This window comes from Carcharhinus amblyrhynchos, chromosome 10, assembly GCF_965287045.1.
Source record: "Carcharhinus amblyrhynchos chromosome 10, sCarAmb.v2.hapA, whole genome shotgun sequence".
Classification (NCBI taxonomy): Eukaryota; Metazoa; Chordata; class Chondrichthyes; order Carcharhiniformes; family Carcharhinidae; genus Carcharhinus; species Carcharhinus amblyrhynchos.
The window spans coordinates 96,416,898-96,430,969 of record NC_137333.1 but is presented as its reverse complement, the minus strand read 5'-3'; the positions used below and the strand labels follow the sequence as shown (position 1 = coordinate 96,430,969).

The 14,072-nt window shown below is 45.9% G+C and overlaps 1 pseudogene across 1 annotated transcript in view; it reads right to left on the bottom strand.

The window, feature by feature from the left end:
• LOC145349473 (interleukin-13 receptor subunit alpha-1-like) overlaps positions 1–10,953 on the bottom strand; it is a 50,291-nt pseudogene extending 39,338 nt beyond the window's left edge. The window contains exon 1 of the transcript XR_013888079.1: positions 10,544–10,953. The product of XR_013888079.1 is annotated as an interleukin-13 receptor subunit alpha-1-like (transcript). The remainder of the gene's footprint in view (positions 1–10,543) is intronic.
• Between the last annotated feature and the right edge of the window lie 3,119 nt (positions 10,954–14,072).

The window sequence follows — 14,072 nt, the reverse complement described above, 5'->3', positions numbered from 1 at the left end:
ACACACACACACACACACACACACACACACACACACACACACACACACACACACACACACACACACTGGCACACTCACACACACGCATACACACACACATCCAGGAACTCTGTACAATCCAATCCGGTTTCAACATTGAATTCAGCAACTTCAGATGATTAGTTTCATCCCGCCTCGACTGCTTTGTTGTCATTTTATTTAATTCCTAAATGTTCTCTGCCTTTTATTTCTTTATTGTTTCTCTATTTCTCTTCCCCCAACTCTTTCCCCCCTTTTATCCTATCATTCCTCCTCTTTGCTTCCCTTTCCCCCTTTTTTCTCAATTTTACCTCTCTCCCATCCATCTCTCCCCCTCCCCCCACATCTACACCTGTCACAGCTTACTCTCTGATTTCAGCTTCGCTCCACCATTCACACATTTTTTTCTCTCTATGGGCTGCTATTAGCAGCCTTTCCCCTTGTTTTTGTGGCTATGCCTCATCTTTCGTTCTCTCCTCCTGCAGTATAAATATCTCCCTTCTTCTATGCTTTTTAGCTCTGGACTCGGAACGTCAGCTCTTTTCTCTCCTTACAGATGCTTCTGGACCTGCTGAGATTTTCCAGTATTGTCTCTTTTGGTTTTAGCTTCAACAATGTTACGCAGGTGATGGTGAAGGGGAATACAATGGGCTGAATGCACCCCCAAATTAAAAGAAAGACTCTTCTAAGTATCTGGAGTAAACAATTGATAAGAGTAGCTGTACATAGAATCATAGAACCCCAAAGTGTAGAAGGAGGTCATTAGGCCTATCAAGTCTGCACTGACCACAATCCTACCCAGGCCTTAGCCCCATAACCCCATGCATTTATCCTAGCTAGTCCCCCTGACACTAAGGGTCAATTTAACATGGCCAATCCAACTAACATCTTTGGCCTGTGGGAGGGAACTGGGGCACCCGGAGGAAACCCATGCAGATACGGGGAGAATGTGCAAACTCCAAACAGACAGTGACCAGTGACAGCGATTGAACCTGGTTCCCTGGCACTGTGTGGCAGCGCTAACCACCGTGCCACCGCGCTGCCCCGTGTGTACGAGAGGTGTTGTGGAGTGTCCTATCTAGTGGGGCTCTCCAAGTGCAACTTAATACTTAAGCCAACTTCCCTGCCACGATGGCACATTAACAGAGTGAGGTTAATAGAAACCACCCCAGTGTGAGATTTTCCAGCATTTTGTGTTCATGTTTCAATGTGGGTGTCTCCCAGCCTACTGATTATCATGTGGCACAGTTTGGTACCGTGAATTTTACAGAATGGAATTTCTGCCGGGGTTCTCCTGATTGTCTGTGGCAAATAATTCGGGTGATGCTTTCCCGAATAGAGACACAGTGAGGCAATCAGGAAAGGCAGCGAGGATATTGATCCTTCTGGCATACATTTAGGAATAGGCGTAGGCATTCAGCCCCTCTGGTCTGCTCTGTCATTTAATTAAGTCATGGTGGATCAGTTTCTTAACTCCGTTTACCCATCGTGCTTCCACATCTCTGAATTGAATTGAAGAATAGCAGACTCTGTCATAACAGGTGGGATTTTACGGCTTCACTTGTCCCGAAACCATAATAGCCCCGGAGCCATCCAACACGTCTTTCAGACTGTGGGAGGAAACCGGACCACCCGGAAGGAAACCCACGCAGACACGGGGAGAATGTGCAAACTCCACACAGACAGTCACGCTCCAGGGTCCGCCCATCTCCCGCACCAACTCCCATGGCAGACAGGGTGGTAAAATTCTGGTCGGGCGGCCCAGTGGCACAGTGATTAGCGCTGCTGCTTCACAGCACCAGAGACCCGGGTTTCAATTCCAGTCTTGGGTGACTGTCTGTGTGGAGTTCGCACATTCTCCCCGTGTCTGCGTGGCTTTTCTCTGGGTGCTCCAGTTTCCTCCCACAGTCCAAAGGTGTGCGAGTTAGGCGAATTGGACATGCTAATGTCAGGGGGATGAGCAGGGTAAACATGTGGATTATGGAGATAGGGCCTAGGCCGGATTGTAGTTGGTGCAGACTTGATGGGTCAACTACCTTCTTCTGTCCTGTTGGGGTTCTATGATTCATAAAGGCTCAACCATACATGAGGGGCAGCACAGCGGCATAGTGGTTAGCACTGCTGCCTCACAGTACCAGGGACCTGAGTCAATTCCTGGCTTGGGTCACTGCCTGTGTGGAGTTTGCACATTCTCCCCATGTCTGCATGGGTTTCCTCCGGGTGCTCCAGTTTCCTCTCACAGTCTGAAAGACATGTTGGTTAGGGTGCATTGACCTGAACAGGCACCGGAATGTGGTGACAAGGGGAATATCACAGTAGCTTCATTGCAGTGTTAATGCAAGCTTTACTTGTGACTAACAAATAAACTTTTTTTTAATTACTTTTACTTGAAGTTACAGAACAGCTTATTTGTGATACTTGTGGTGTGGCATGTTTCTATTTTAAAACCATGATTTACTGGGCAGCAGAATTTTTGACGATGATGCCATTGTGGACCTGGGAGAACTTAAAGGAGAAGTTATCTTACTGTATGTAAATGTGCCCTTCAGGGGGATTGCCCTTTAAGGGGCTGTGTGTGCTGGTTTAGTGAAATCGAATATAAACTTCCACCTATTGGGTCATTTAAGTATTTCTGTTAGGATTGTGTCAATGTGACCATCATCTTTCTGTTTGTCATCAAAAGACAACAAACAAGTTTAAAAAAAAGTCCCAAAGAAGCCCAATGGATATCCTGGAAACTTTTTGCCTTTGTGTTTGTTGCTCCACCACAACCGTTAGGCAGATTGATGACTGTTAACTTGCCAGATTTTACTCTCTCGCATCAGGGCACGAAAATATATTTGTTCATGTTTTAAAAGTGGGGATGGTACTCTTGTTTTCTCGGAAACAAAACCACCATGTGCATTCTTAAATGCCCAGGAGCAAGTCTTTTAAAACTTAATCTGACGCAACGCTATCAAAAGGATAAGTAGTCAGAGAAAGCCTTGTCGTCAGAGTTGGGTCTATCACTGTAAAAAAAAAATGCCTGGCGGCAGATGGAATCATAGGGTAGAATTTTCCCATCCGCCAACCTCAGGCAGTAGTTTCCGTTCTTGGGGTGAGCACATCAGAGAAATCCTCCCGTACAATCACTGGCCGCAATTTTACCACCTTAGCGTAGGCAGGTTCGCAGAATGGAATTCTCCGTTGGTCCCAGGCAGAATTTAACGAGCCTCACCCGAGTGAACTTGTAAAATCCTGCCCATAGCGTCATACAGCACAGAAAAGGCCCTTCAGCCCATTGTGTCTACACTCAACAGTATCTACCACTAAAGGCGCGCCAATCCCATTTTCCTGCACTTGTCACAGCTTGAATATTGTGATATTTCAAGTACACGTCCAAATATTTCTTTTAAAGGTTGTAAGGTTTAAAGCGGTATATGTGGGGGTCACTTTTAACATTTAAGAAAATCTTGGACGGGTTCTCGGATCAGAGGGGTGTGGAGAAATATGGTCCAAGAGCAGGTCAGTGGGGCTAGTCAAAAAATGTTTTGGCACAGACAAGAAGGGCCAAAAGGCCTGTTTCTGAGCTGTAATTTTCTATGGTTCTATGGTACAGCCTCGACCACCTTCCCAGACAGTGCATTCCAGTTTTCCACCACCCACTGAGCGTATAAGTTTTTTTCTCAAATCCCCTCTGAATCTCCTAAATCCCTACGTCCAGGTTTAATCAGGATCAGAAGAGGCAGGTGCCAAAAGGTCAGCTCTAGAGCCTGCTGAAGGAGACAGTTGCCTCACTAACAGCACCCCCCACCCAACCTTCCCATCCCCACTCCCGCACCCCGGACCTATTTGAGTGCCATCCCCCCCACCACCAAGATTTTACCCCTCACGTCCAACTCCACCCATAGCCCCTTAAACTCCAACTCATCACTCCTGCTCAAGTCCCACCCATCACTGGCCCGTGCCAGACCCCCCAACTTACCTCAGAGATCCAATTCCTCACATCCCTGGGGAGCTGCTGGCCTTCGACTGGCCGGCCACTCTCTGAGGCGGACTTTCGGCCCCCGAGGAGGGTGGGGAATCCCACTTCTAGTCCAGTCACAGCCAATTGATCATTAAATGGGCGAAGGCAGCCGGTGTTCCCCTTGGCAGACTCAGAGAATCAGCCACTCATCTCATTCATCCCCAGGGCCCTGATTTTACTGGTGCATCTGCCCCGAAATTGGGATGGGTGAGGCTTGCTGAACGGCATTCTTCATTGGTCACGGGCGCGATCTTCTGAGCCTCAGGCGGGCGTGCTGATAAACTTCCAGCCCAAGTGTTCATTCAATTCCTTTTTGAAAGTTATTAGATCATAGATGTTAGAATTCTACAGTGAAGAAGGTGGTCATTCGGTCCATTGAGTCTTCACCAGAGGGTGGTGGGGGCCTGGAATGCACTGCCAAGTAGGGTGGTGGAGGCAGGCATGTTAGGGTTGTTTAAGGCTTACTTAGACAGGCACATGAGCGGACTAGAGGTGGAGGGATACAGGAGACTTTTCTAAATAAAGATCAAAAGCTTTGGGACATCCCTGGGTATCAATTGATCCCTATGGACCTTCCAACATATTTCATGGCTCACTTGCTTTATTTCTGCACTTCTGGGGACTCCGTAAATGCCTGTCTAAGTTTTGCATGTTTATTGATGTCTTTTCTTTTACTTCACAGGAGATTCAGTCCGCCTTGTTGACAAGGGGCATACATGCGGTGGGTCGTGCGAGGGCTGCCCTTGGATGTTGCTTCGAGAGTTGCCTAGTGCTTCACGTCGTTAGTGTACGCTTAAACTGGATCATCTGACGGGCGACATGACAGCTCAGTGACTATCACTGTTTGCTGTGCGGATACGTGGATTTGGGCCGGTGTCTGCAGGAGTTTGCACATTCTCCCCGTGATTGCGAGGGTTTTCTCCAGGTGCTCCGGTTTCCTCCCACATCCCAAAAACGTGCTGTTAGGCTGATTGGTGTAACAAATTGTCCCTAAATTAGTCTTCCCTCAAACTTCCCCAATAGATGAAGACAAAGGTAGAGGAGGGCACTCATAATGTTAAAATGGCAGCGCGGGCTCGTTGGGCCAAAGTTGTTCTTTGTTCTTTGTTTGTTCTTTGACCACAATCCCACCCATAACCCCATGTATTTACCCTAGCTAGTCCCCCCAACACGAAGGGACAATTTAGCTTGGACAATCCACCTAACCTGCACATTACTGGATTATTTAATCTATTTTCACCAACCTTTCAAGCAGTGGTTACATCTGTGATTTTTATGTTCTAGGGATTGTATCCTTTGGCTTAAAACATTATTATATTTTGGGGCTGTTGCTTTGAACTTAGGGTAGTTGAAAGGGATTATATGACCTGTTCAATAGTCTACCTGATACTAAACATGGCTGGTTTGATTGTGAGAGATCAAAGGAAGGTATAGTTTGTTTTACTGCGAAAAAAATGCAAGGTATTTATGCATGGAGACAATGGCGGCAATCTCTGAGAACGTTGTGAGTAGGCCTTGTGTCTCCTAAATAATTTCCCTACAAAAAGTAAAATAGTGCTCCATCAATTTTTTTATTTGTTACACTACATGATGTAAGACATGAAATCTTGATGTGTTATTTTTTCAGCTATTAACTGGAAATTCAAATTTCTATTTTAACCATTGTTCCTCTTTGCAGAGATTGTAACAACAGTACCTTCCAGATTATAACCATTTATTGTCTTAAAATCCTCTGTGGATAATTTCACCAATTTTCTCAAATCAGTGTCCTTTAGGTAACAACTCTTCTGCTGCTGGAAACAATTTTTCCCAGTCTACTTGATCTAAACCTCGCTTATGAATGAAAGAAAATTCAGTAGCAATTGGTGGCATTCGCTCTCACCCTCTCTGTTCCATCAAATCGGAACATTAATTGATCAAATATTCAAGATGGACAGAAGGATCCTTCATTTGACAGCACCAAGAATAACATGGTTTCAGAATCATCATCAGACAGATACTACAGTTTTAAGGTGACCCCTCAACAAGACTGCAAGAGATAGAGAATTTGGTGAACTGGTGCGATGACAATAATCTCTCCCTCAATGTCAACAAAATGGACGTAATAATCATCAACTTTAGGAAGCATAGTTGAGGACATGCCCCAATCTACATCAATGTGGATGAGGTAGAAATGGTCGAGGGCTTCAGGCTTTTTGGTGTCCAGGTCACCAACAACCTTCCCTGGTTCCTCCGTGCCGACACTATAGTTAAGAAAGCCCAACAATGCCTCTACTTTCTCAGAAGGCTAAGGAAATTTGTCACATCAGCTATGACCTTCACCAACTTTTACAGATGCACCATAGAAAGCATTCTTTCTAGTTGTATCACAGCTTGGTATGACTCCTGCTCTGTCCAAGGTCATAATAAACTACAGCGGGTCGTGAACGAAGCCCAGTCTATCACACAAACCAGCCTCTCATCCATTGACACTGTCTATACTTCCTGCTGCCTCAGAAAAGCAGCCAACATAAACAAGGAACCCACGGATCTCGGACATACTCTCTTCCACCTCTTTCCATTGGGGAAAGGATACAAAAGTCCAAGGACACATGCCAACCAACTCAAAAACAGCTTCTTCACTGTTGCCATCAGACTTTTGAATGGACCTATTTTATACTAAGTTGATCTTTCTCTACATACTAGTCATGACTGTAACACTACATTCTGCATTGTCTGTTTTCCTTCTCTATGAACGGTATGCTTTGTCTGTCTAGAGTGCAAGAACAGTAAAAAGTCTGACAACACCAGGTTTTAGTCCTGGTGTTGTCAGACTTTTTACTGTGTTTACCCCAGTCCAACGCCGGCACATCCACATCATGACTACTAGAATGCAAGAAACAATACTTTTCACTGCATATCAATATATGTGACAATAATAAATCAAATCAAATCAATTACATTGGAAATATTAACAGTATTTTGGAAGTTGCATTCTGATAAGGCATCTGTTTCCTAGAACTCTTGTGACTTCGCCTGCAACATACTTTAACGCTTCTAAAGTATAGTAACTATGGTGATTGAATGGGACCTATTTTGATGTTCACCCTAATCTAGGCCTCAGGCAGTCAAAGTACAACCAAAGTGTGGAATGAGGTGTACGCCCAAAGTATCTTCAGCTTGTACAAGCCTGAATCCTGCAGCTTATTATTTCCTCTCACGGTACCCATATATCCATACTCATACAGAGTAGAAGGAGGCCATTCGGCCCATTGAGTCTGCACCGACCACAATGCCACCCAAGACTTATTCCCGCAGCCCCACATATTTACCCCGCTAATCCCCCTGACACTAGGGTCAATTTATCATGGCCAATCAACCTAACCCGCACATTTTTGATTGTGGGAGGAAACCGGAGCATCCGGAGGAAACCCATGCAGTCACGGGGAGAACGTGCAAACCCCACGCAGACAATGACCCACGCCGGAAATTGAACCCTGGTCCCTGGCGCTGTGAGGCAAAAGTGCTAACCACTGTGCCACCGCACTGCCCCAAAGGGTGGGGGTGGTCTTGTGATGCAGTGGCTACCCCTTAGCCAGAAGCTCCAGGTTTGAGTACCATCCGAGGCCTCGATGGCCAAGGAAGGTGTATTCATAACATGGCCAAACAGATTGAGCGTGTCCACCTGTAAATTCTTCCAAATATGCCAAAGGCTGACAGTAAGAGATTCCTGGTCAGCCAACATGATGTGGCCTGTTAAGCCATAACCCTCTGGCAATAGACTAGGGATGTGTTCTGGGAATTCCTAGCTATGGAAACAAACAAAAGTCTGCCTTAGTGCACCATTTTTTAAAATTCATTAATGGGGTGTGATTGTCACTTAACATTTATTGACTATCACTAACTGCCCTTGAACTGAATGGCTTGCTCAGCCATTTCTTTTGCTGTGGATTATGATCAGGTAAAGGTGGCGGACTTCTTTCCTTAAAGGACATTAGTGAACCAGATGAGTTTCTACAACAATTAACAATGAATTCATGATCACCATTTTGAATTTTTCTGAGTCGAATTCAAATTTCACCATCTGCCTTGGTGGGATTCAAACCTGGATCTCCAGAACATGACTGTGGGTCTCTAAATTACATGGCAACACTACTATGCCACCATCTCCCTTTGTAGGAAGGGAATTGGAATAAAGGATGGACCATTTAGAACTGAGATGAGGAGGAACCACTTCACTCAGATGGATATGAATCTTTGGGATCCTCCTAGCTAGAGATGCTCAGTTAATGATGGGATTCAGGACTGTGATCAAAAGGCTTGAGGGGTCTAAGGGATATCAGGGCAGGGAGGGGCAGTAGAGTTGAGGTAGACATTCAGCCATGATTTTATTGAATGTTATGGTGTTATTGAATGTTAGGGTAGACTGGGCCCATATGGTCCATTCCTCTCCTTTTTTTTATTTTCTTATGGACTCTCAGTGCATTTCAAGGGCACGTTTGGTCTTGGTGAACATTGTACCCAGAAATATTCAATGCAGAGCAAGCGGAATCCAACTAGCCCCTGTAGAAGCAGAAAAAAGTACAAAACACCCATGGGGGTGTCTACAAAATATCTCTGGCCCTTTTGTGTGGAGCCTCCTTTGACTTGCTATTAACTCATATCGGCGGCACAGTGGCACTGCTGCCTCACAACACCAAGAACCCTGGGTTCGATTCTGGCCTCGGGTGACTGTGTGGGGTTTGCATGTTCTCCTCGTGTCTGTGTGGGTTTCCTCCAGGTGCTCCAGGTTCCTTCCACAGTCCGAAGATGTGCGAGTTAGATGGATTGGCCATGCTAAATTGTCCCTTAGTGTCAGGGGGATTAGCAGGGTAAATACATGGAGTTTTAAGGATAGGACCAGGGTGGGATTGTTGTTGGTGTAGACATGATAGGCGGAATGGCCTCCTCCTGTACTGTAGGGATTCTACGATTCTATGGTTTGTAAGCTGAGCTCGATAAGCCAAAAATAATTTTCTTTCTAGATTCAGGTTGAGATTTGAGAAACAGCATTCCTGGCTGCTATCAGGTTTCCCATGAGGAAAAGCTGCATAATGAATTCAAAACAAAAAAATAGGAGGACTATTTAGAACTGAAACAACGGTCGGAATTTTATCGGCATGCCTGCCCTGGAATTGGAGTGGGCGAGACTCACAGAACGGCATCCTCTGTTAGTCTCAGGCGAAATCTTACAAGCCTTGGGCAGGCAAGGCAGTAAAATCCCGGTAGTTAACTCCAATTCACGCCACAGATACTGCCAGGCTTGCTGAGTTTTTATATGGAAATCAATTAACTTGAGTATCAGAAAGAAGACAATATAAATCAGCATTAACATAAATCGCAAAAAAAAAACAACATTCATGCAAGTATCTGAAACATTAATTAAGAACAAAAGAACTAGGAGCAGGAGTAGGCCATCTGGCTCCTCAAGCCAGCTCCACCATTCAATAAGATCATGGCTGATCTTTTCTTTAGTGCAGTAAGAAGTCTCGCAACACCAGATTAAAGTCCAACAGGTTTATTTATTATCACAAGCTTTCGGAGCACTGCTCCTTCATCACCTGATGATAAGTAAACCTGTTGGGCTTTATCATAGAAACTTACAGTGCAGAAAGAGACCCTTCGGCCCATCAAGTCCGCACCGACCACAACCCCATCCAGGCCCTACCGCCCATACCCCTATACATTTTACCCACTAACCTGTGCATCTCAGGACACTAAGGGGCAATTTTTAACATGGCCAATTCACCCAACCCGCACATCTTTGGACTGTGGGAGGAAACCGGAGTACCCGGAGGAAACACACGCAGACACGAGGAGAATGTGCAGACTTCACACAGACAGTGACCCGAGCTGGGAATTGAACCCAAGTCCCCAGAGCTGTGAAGTGGCAGTGCTAACCACTGTGCTACCGCGCCGCCCCAAATCCGGTGTTGTGAGATTTCTTACTGTGCCCACCCCCCCAACCCCTCCCCCCCTCCCCAGTCCAACGTTAGCATCTCCACATCACAATCTTTTCGTGGACTCAGCTCCACTTATCCACCCAAATAAAAGAATATCAAAAGAAATATCAGATATACCAATATCAGTATGAGAGATGCTAATAAAACGGCAAAAAATATTCATATAAATAATAACACTGGGATATTCCAGCCACAAGAAATAACAGAAAACGACAGCAAGCTGCAACGAAAGCAGAAAATGCTGGAGAAATTCAAAGTGTCTGACAGCATCGGTGGAGGGAGAACAAGAGCCAAGGTTTCGCGTCTGGATGACCCTTAGACAAGTCAGTTCCTGGGCAGCTGCTGTGGACAGATGGACGGGAGTTAAAACCTTGTATTTGGTTGTTCGCTGAAACACGCAGCCACAGAAGCAAGGGTCCAGATTTCGAACTACAAGTTCCCCCATTTAAGGGAACAGTGTTAAAAATTTAAAAAAAAAATCGACAGAGGGAAAGAGAGAGAGAGAAAAAAAATCACCCGTTTGAGATGTGTTACTTACTGGCGGGATTCCTATGCATGTACCTGGTGTGGTCCCCTTGTTCCCGGAGGGTTTAAAATTTCCACTGCTCTGGACTCTTGCGGGCACAAAGTGAGTTTCAAGAGGGTTTGGGAAACTTATACCTCGCCAGTCATGGGAGGCAAGTTGCCCAAGAGCCGCCCGATGATTCACGGCGCTTTATTCCCGCAGGAGTTTACTGGTAAACTTGTGGCTACAGGTAAAGTTGCGAGCCAACAAGACCGCAGGTTTCTTCTCACAGCCGCCTTGTTTGACTTTCTTTTGCCGAGGAGGTAACTCATATGTTTCCACGAATCATGTAGGTGGCGTCGCTGTAACATAGGGCGTATAGATTGCAAAAGTTTTAAGATATTTACGCAGCTTCCCCGCAGATCTGGAGGGATATGCGTGCACACAGCGATTGTGCCAAGGCGTCATAAGGGCATCCCAAATAATATCACGTCCAGGGAGGCAGGGTCAGGAGGATGTAGGTCTTAGAAAGCGTCTTAAAGAAGGAAAGAGAGAGCGAGACATTTAATGAGGGAACTTCCACAATGTGAAGCCGGGAATTGAACTCAGGTCCCTGGTGCTGTGAGGAAGCAGTGGCTAACCACTGTGCCACCCCTGTAGTCATTTTAGGCAGCCTCTCAGAATTAAGGATGAGTTGCTTCAGCTCGAGTTTGATGTGTTCTAACATGGCTAGTGATACTATATAATGATGATAATATATAATCATGATAGTATATAATGATAATATGGGTTGTGCAGTATCCTGGGGTGGGGGCGTGCAGGTCATGCTTGAAAGGTTGGGTAGATGAGTTGTTAGGAGGTTTGTACCCTCTCTCTGATGCCTCGACTTCCCCTCTGCACATTCCCAATGAAGGTTCTCATTGTGGCTTGAGACTTCTTGAAATGCATCGCCTTGCACTGCATCACTCTGGTTAAAGCAAAATTCATGAGTTGCTTTGCTCCTGTGACTTTGTTACCACATTTTGAACATCAGCTCAATTGATGTTGTTCACTTTTGTTGTTAGGGTTGGGAAAACCTTTGTTCGTTTTGCTAATAGCAAAAAATAAAGAAAATTATTTATTTATTCGTCGCAAGTAGCTGCATGGTAGATTGTTGCATAAAGTTAAATCTCACAGGGACCAGGGTGATGTGTCCGAATGGATACAAAATTGGCTTCTTGACAGAAGCCAGAGGATGGTTGAAGAGGGTTGTTTTTCAAACTGGAGGTTTGTGATCAGCGGTGTGACTCAGGGGTCAGTGCTGGGTTCACTGATATTTGTTATTTATAGTAATGATTTGGATGAGAATATAAGAGGCATGATTAGTCAGTTTGCAGATGATGCCAAGAATGGTGGCATATTAGACAGGCTCTTGATCAAATGGGCCAGTGGGCTGATGAATGGCAGACGGAGTTTAATTTAGATAAATGCGAGGTGATGCATTTTGGTAGATTGAACCAGGGCAGGACTTACTCAGTTAATGGTAAGACGTTGGGGAGAGTGACAGAACAAAGAGATCTAGAGATATAGGTTCATAGCTCCTTGAAAGTGGAGTCACAGATGGCCAAAGTGATGAAGAAGGCATTCAGTATGCTTGGTTTCATTGGTCAGAACATTGAATACAAGAGTTGGGATGTCTTGTTGAAGCTGTGTAAGACATTGGTAAGGCTACGCTTGGAGTACAGTGTACAGTTCTGGTCACCTTATTATAAAAAGGATATTATTAAACAAGAAAGAGTGCAGAAAAGATTTACTGGGATGCTACCGGGACTTGATGGTTGAGTTATAAGGAGAGGCTGGGACTCTTTTTCTGGAGTGGAGTAGGCTTAGGGGTGATCTATAGAGGTCTATAAAATAATAGATCAGCTAGATAGTCAATATCTTTTCCCAAAGGTAGGGGAGTCTAAAACTAGAGGGCATAGGTTTAAGGTGAGAGGGGAGAGATACAAAAGGGTCCAGAGGGGCAATTTTTTCATACAGAGGGTGGTGAGTTTCTGAAACAAGCTGCCAGAGGTGGTAGTAGAGGCAGGTACAATTTTGCCTTTTCAAAAGCGTTTAGACCGTTACATGGGTAAGATGATTGTTTGCTGGAGCAGACGAGTGAAGGAGCAGAGGGACAGATAAGAAATTACCTGTTAATAACCTGTTTAAATAAGTTTAAAGCACTTTGTAGTAAGAACTTACCTTGTAGAACTGTTTAAATCATTTAAAAGCATTTTTGTGGGCTTTTTGTATTTACCGCTTTAAGAATTCTAAGGGGTGGAGAGCAGAGAGTGGTGGGGGAGCAAGCTTTAAAACAGCGCCAGGTTTAAAAGGAGGCCTGGTGTAGACAGCGGGCAGCGTCGGACCGGGCAGCGGAGTGAGAGGGAAGCAGAGTGAGCTATTAGGGCTTAAGATCAAAAAGGGCTTAGGAGAAAAAGGGCCAGGTAAGTTTGTGTGGAAATTTTCAATACTACCACAGTGAACAATGGAGGGGCATGTGATGTGCGGTTTCTGCATGATGTGGGAACTGGTGGACCCCAGGGTCCTTCCCGGTGACCATGCCTGCAGTAAGTGCAGGTTGCTGGAGGAGCTCCAGCTCAAAGTAGAAGAGCTGGCCTCTGAGCTACAGATGCTGAGGCTCATCGGGGGGAGAGAGGGTGCCATTGTCAATGGGGTGCAAGTGACATCCACCCCCCCTAGACTGGCTAACTCTAAGGGTCAGGAACAAGAGGGGGCTGCTGAGAGGAGGAAGGTGGGGTGGGGTGCGGAGGAAGGGGGGTGGGGAGCGGATGAAGGAGGATGGGGAGCGGAGGCCTCAGCCTCTCAATCTGCATAACAGGTTTGAGGCTCTTGCTTCCAGTGTGGACGAGGACGAGGGAGGTGAGGTCGGTGGGCAAACTGCACACGGTACAGTGATACAGCAGGACATAGGCAAGGAGAAGGTGAAAAGGAACGTAGTAGTAACTGGGGATAGTGGGGTGAAGGGTATTGACACTGTCCTTTGTCGCAATGACGAAGTGCACAGAAGGGTGTGTTGTCTGCCTGGTGCTCGGGTCCGGGATGTCGCATCTGGGCTGCAGAGGAACCTGGAATGGGAGGGTGAGAATCCGGTCGTTGTGGTACATGTGGGTGCCAACGATGTAGGCAAAATGCGAACTGAGGATCTGGGGAGGGAGTATGAAAAGCTGGGAATGGAATTAAAAAGTAGAACCGACAAGGTGGTTATCTCTGGGCTACTGCCTGAACCGAGTGCAGACGGGCGTAGGGTCGATAAGATTAAGGAAGTGAATGGGTGGCTCAGGGATTGGTGTGGGAGGAATGGGTTTGAATTTATGGGGCATTGGCATCAGTATTGGGGTAGGTGGGACCTGTTCGGGCAGGATGGGGTTGGTCTGAACCGTGCTGGGACCAGAGTCCTGGCAAATTGTGTAAATAGGACTGTAGACAGGGCTTTAAACTAATTGGGGGGGGGGAGGGTGAGAGGGTAGGTGACATTACAGGGTCTAAAGTTAAGGAGAGGGTACAGGTAAGGGAAGAGGCC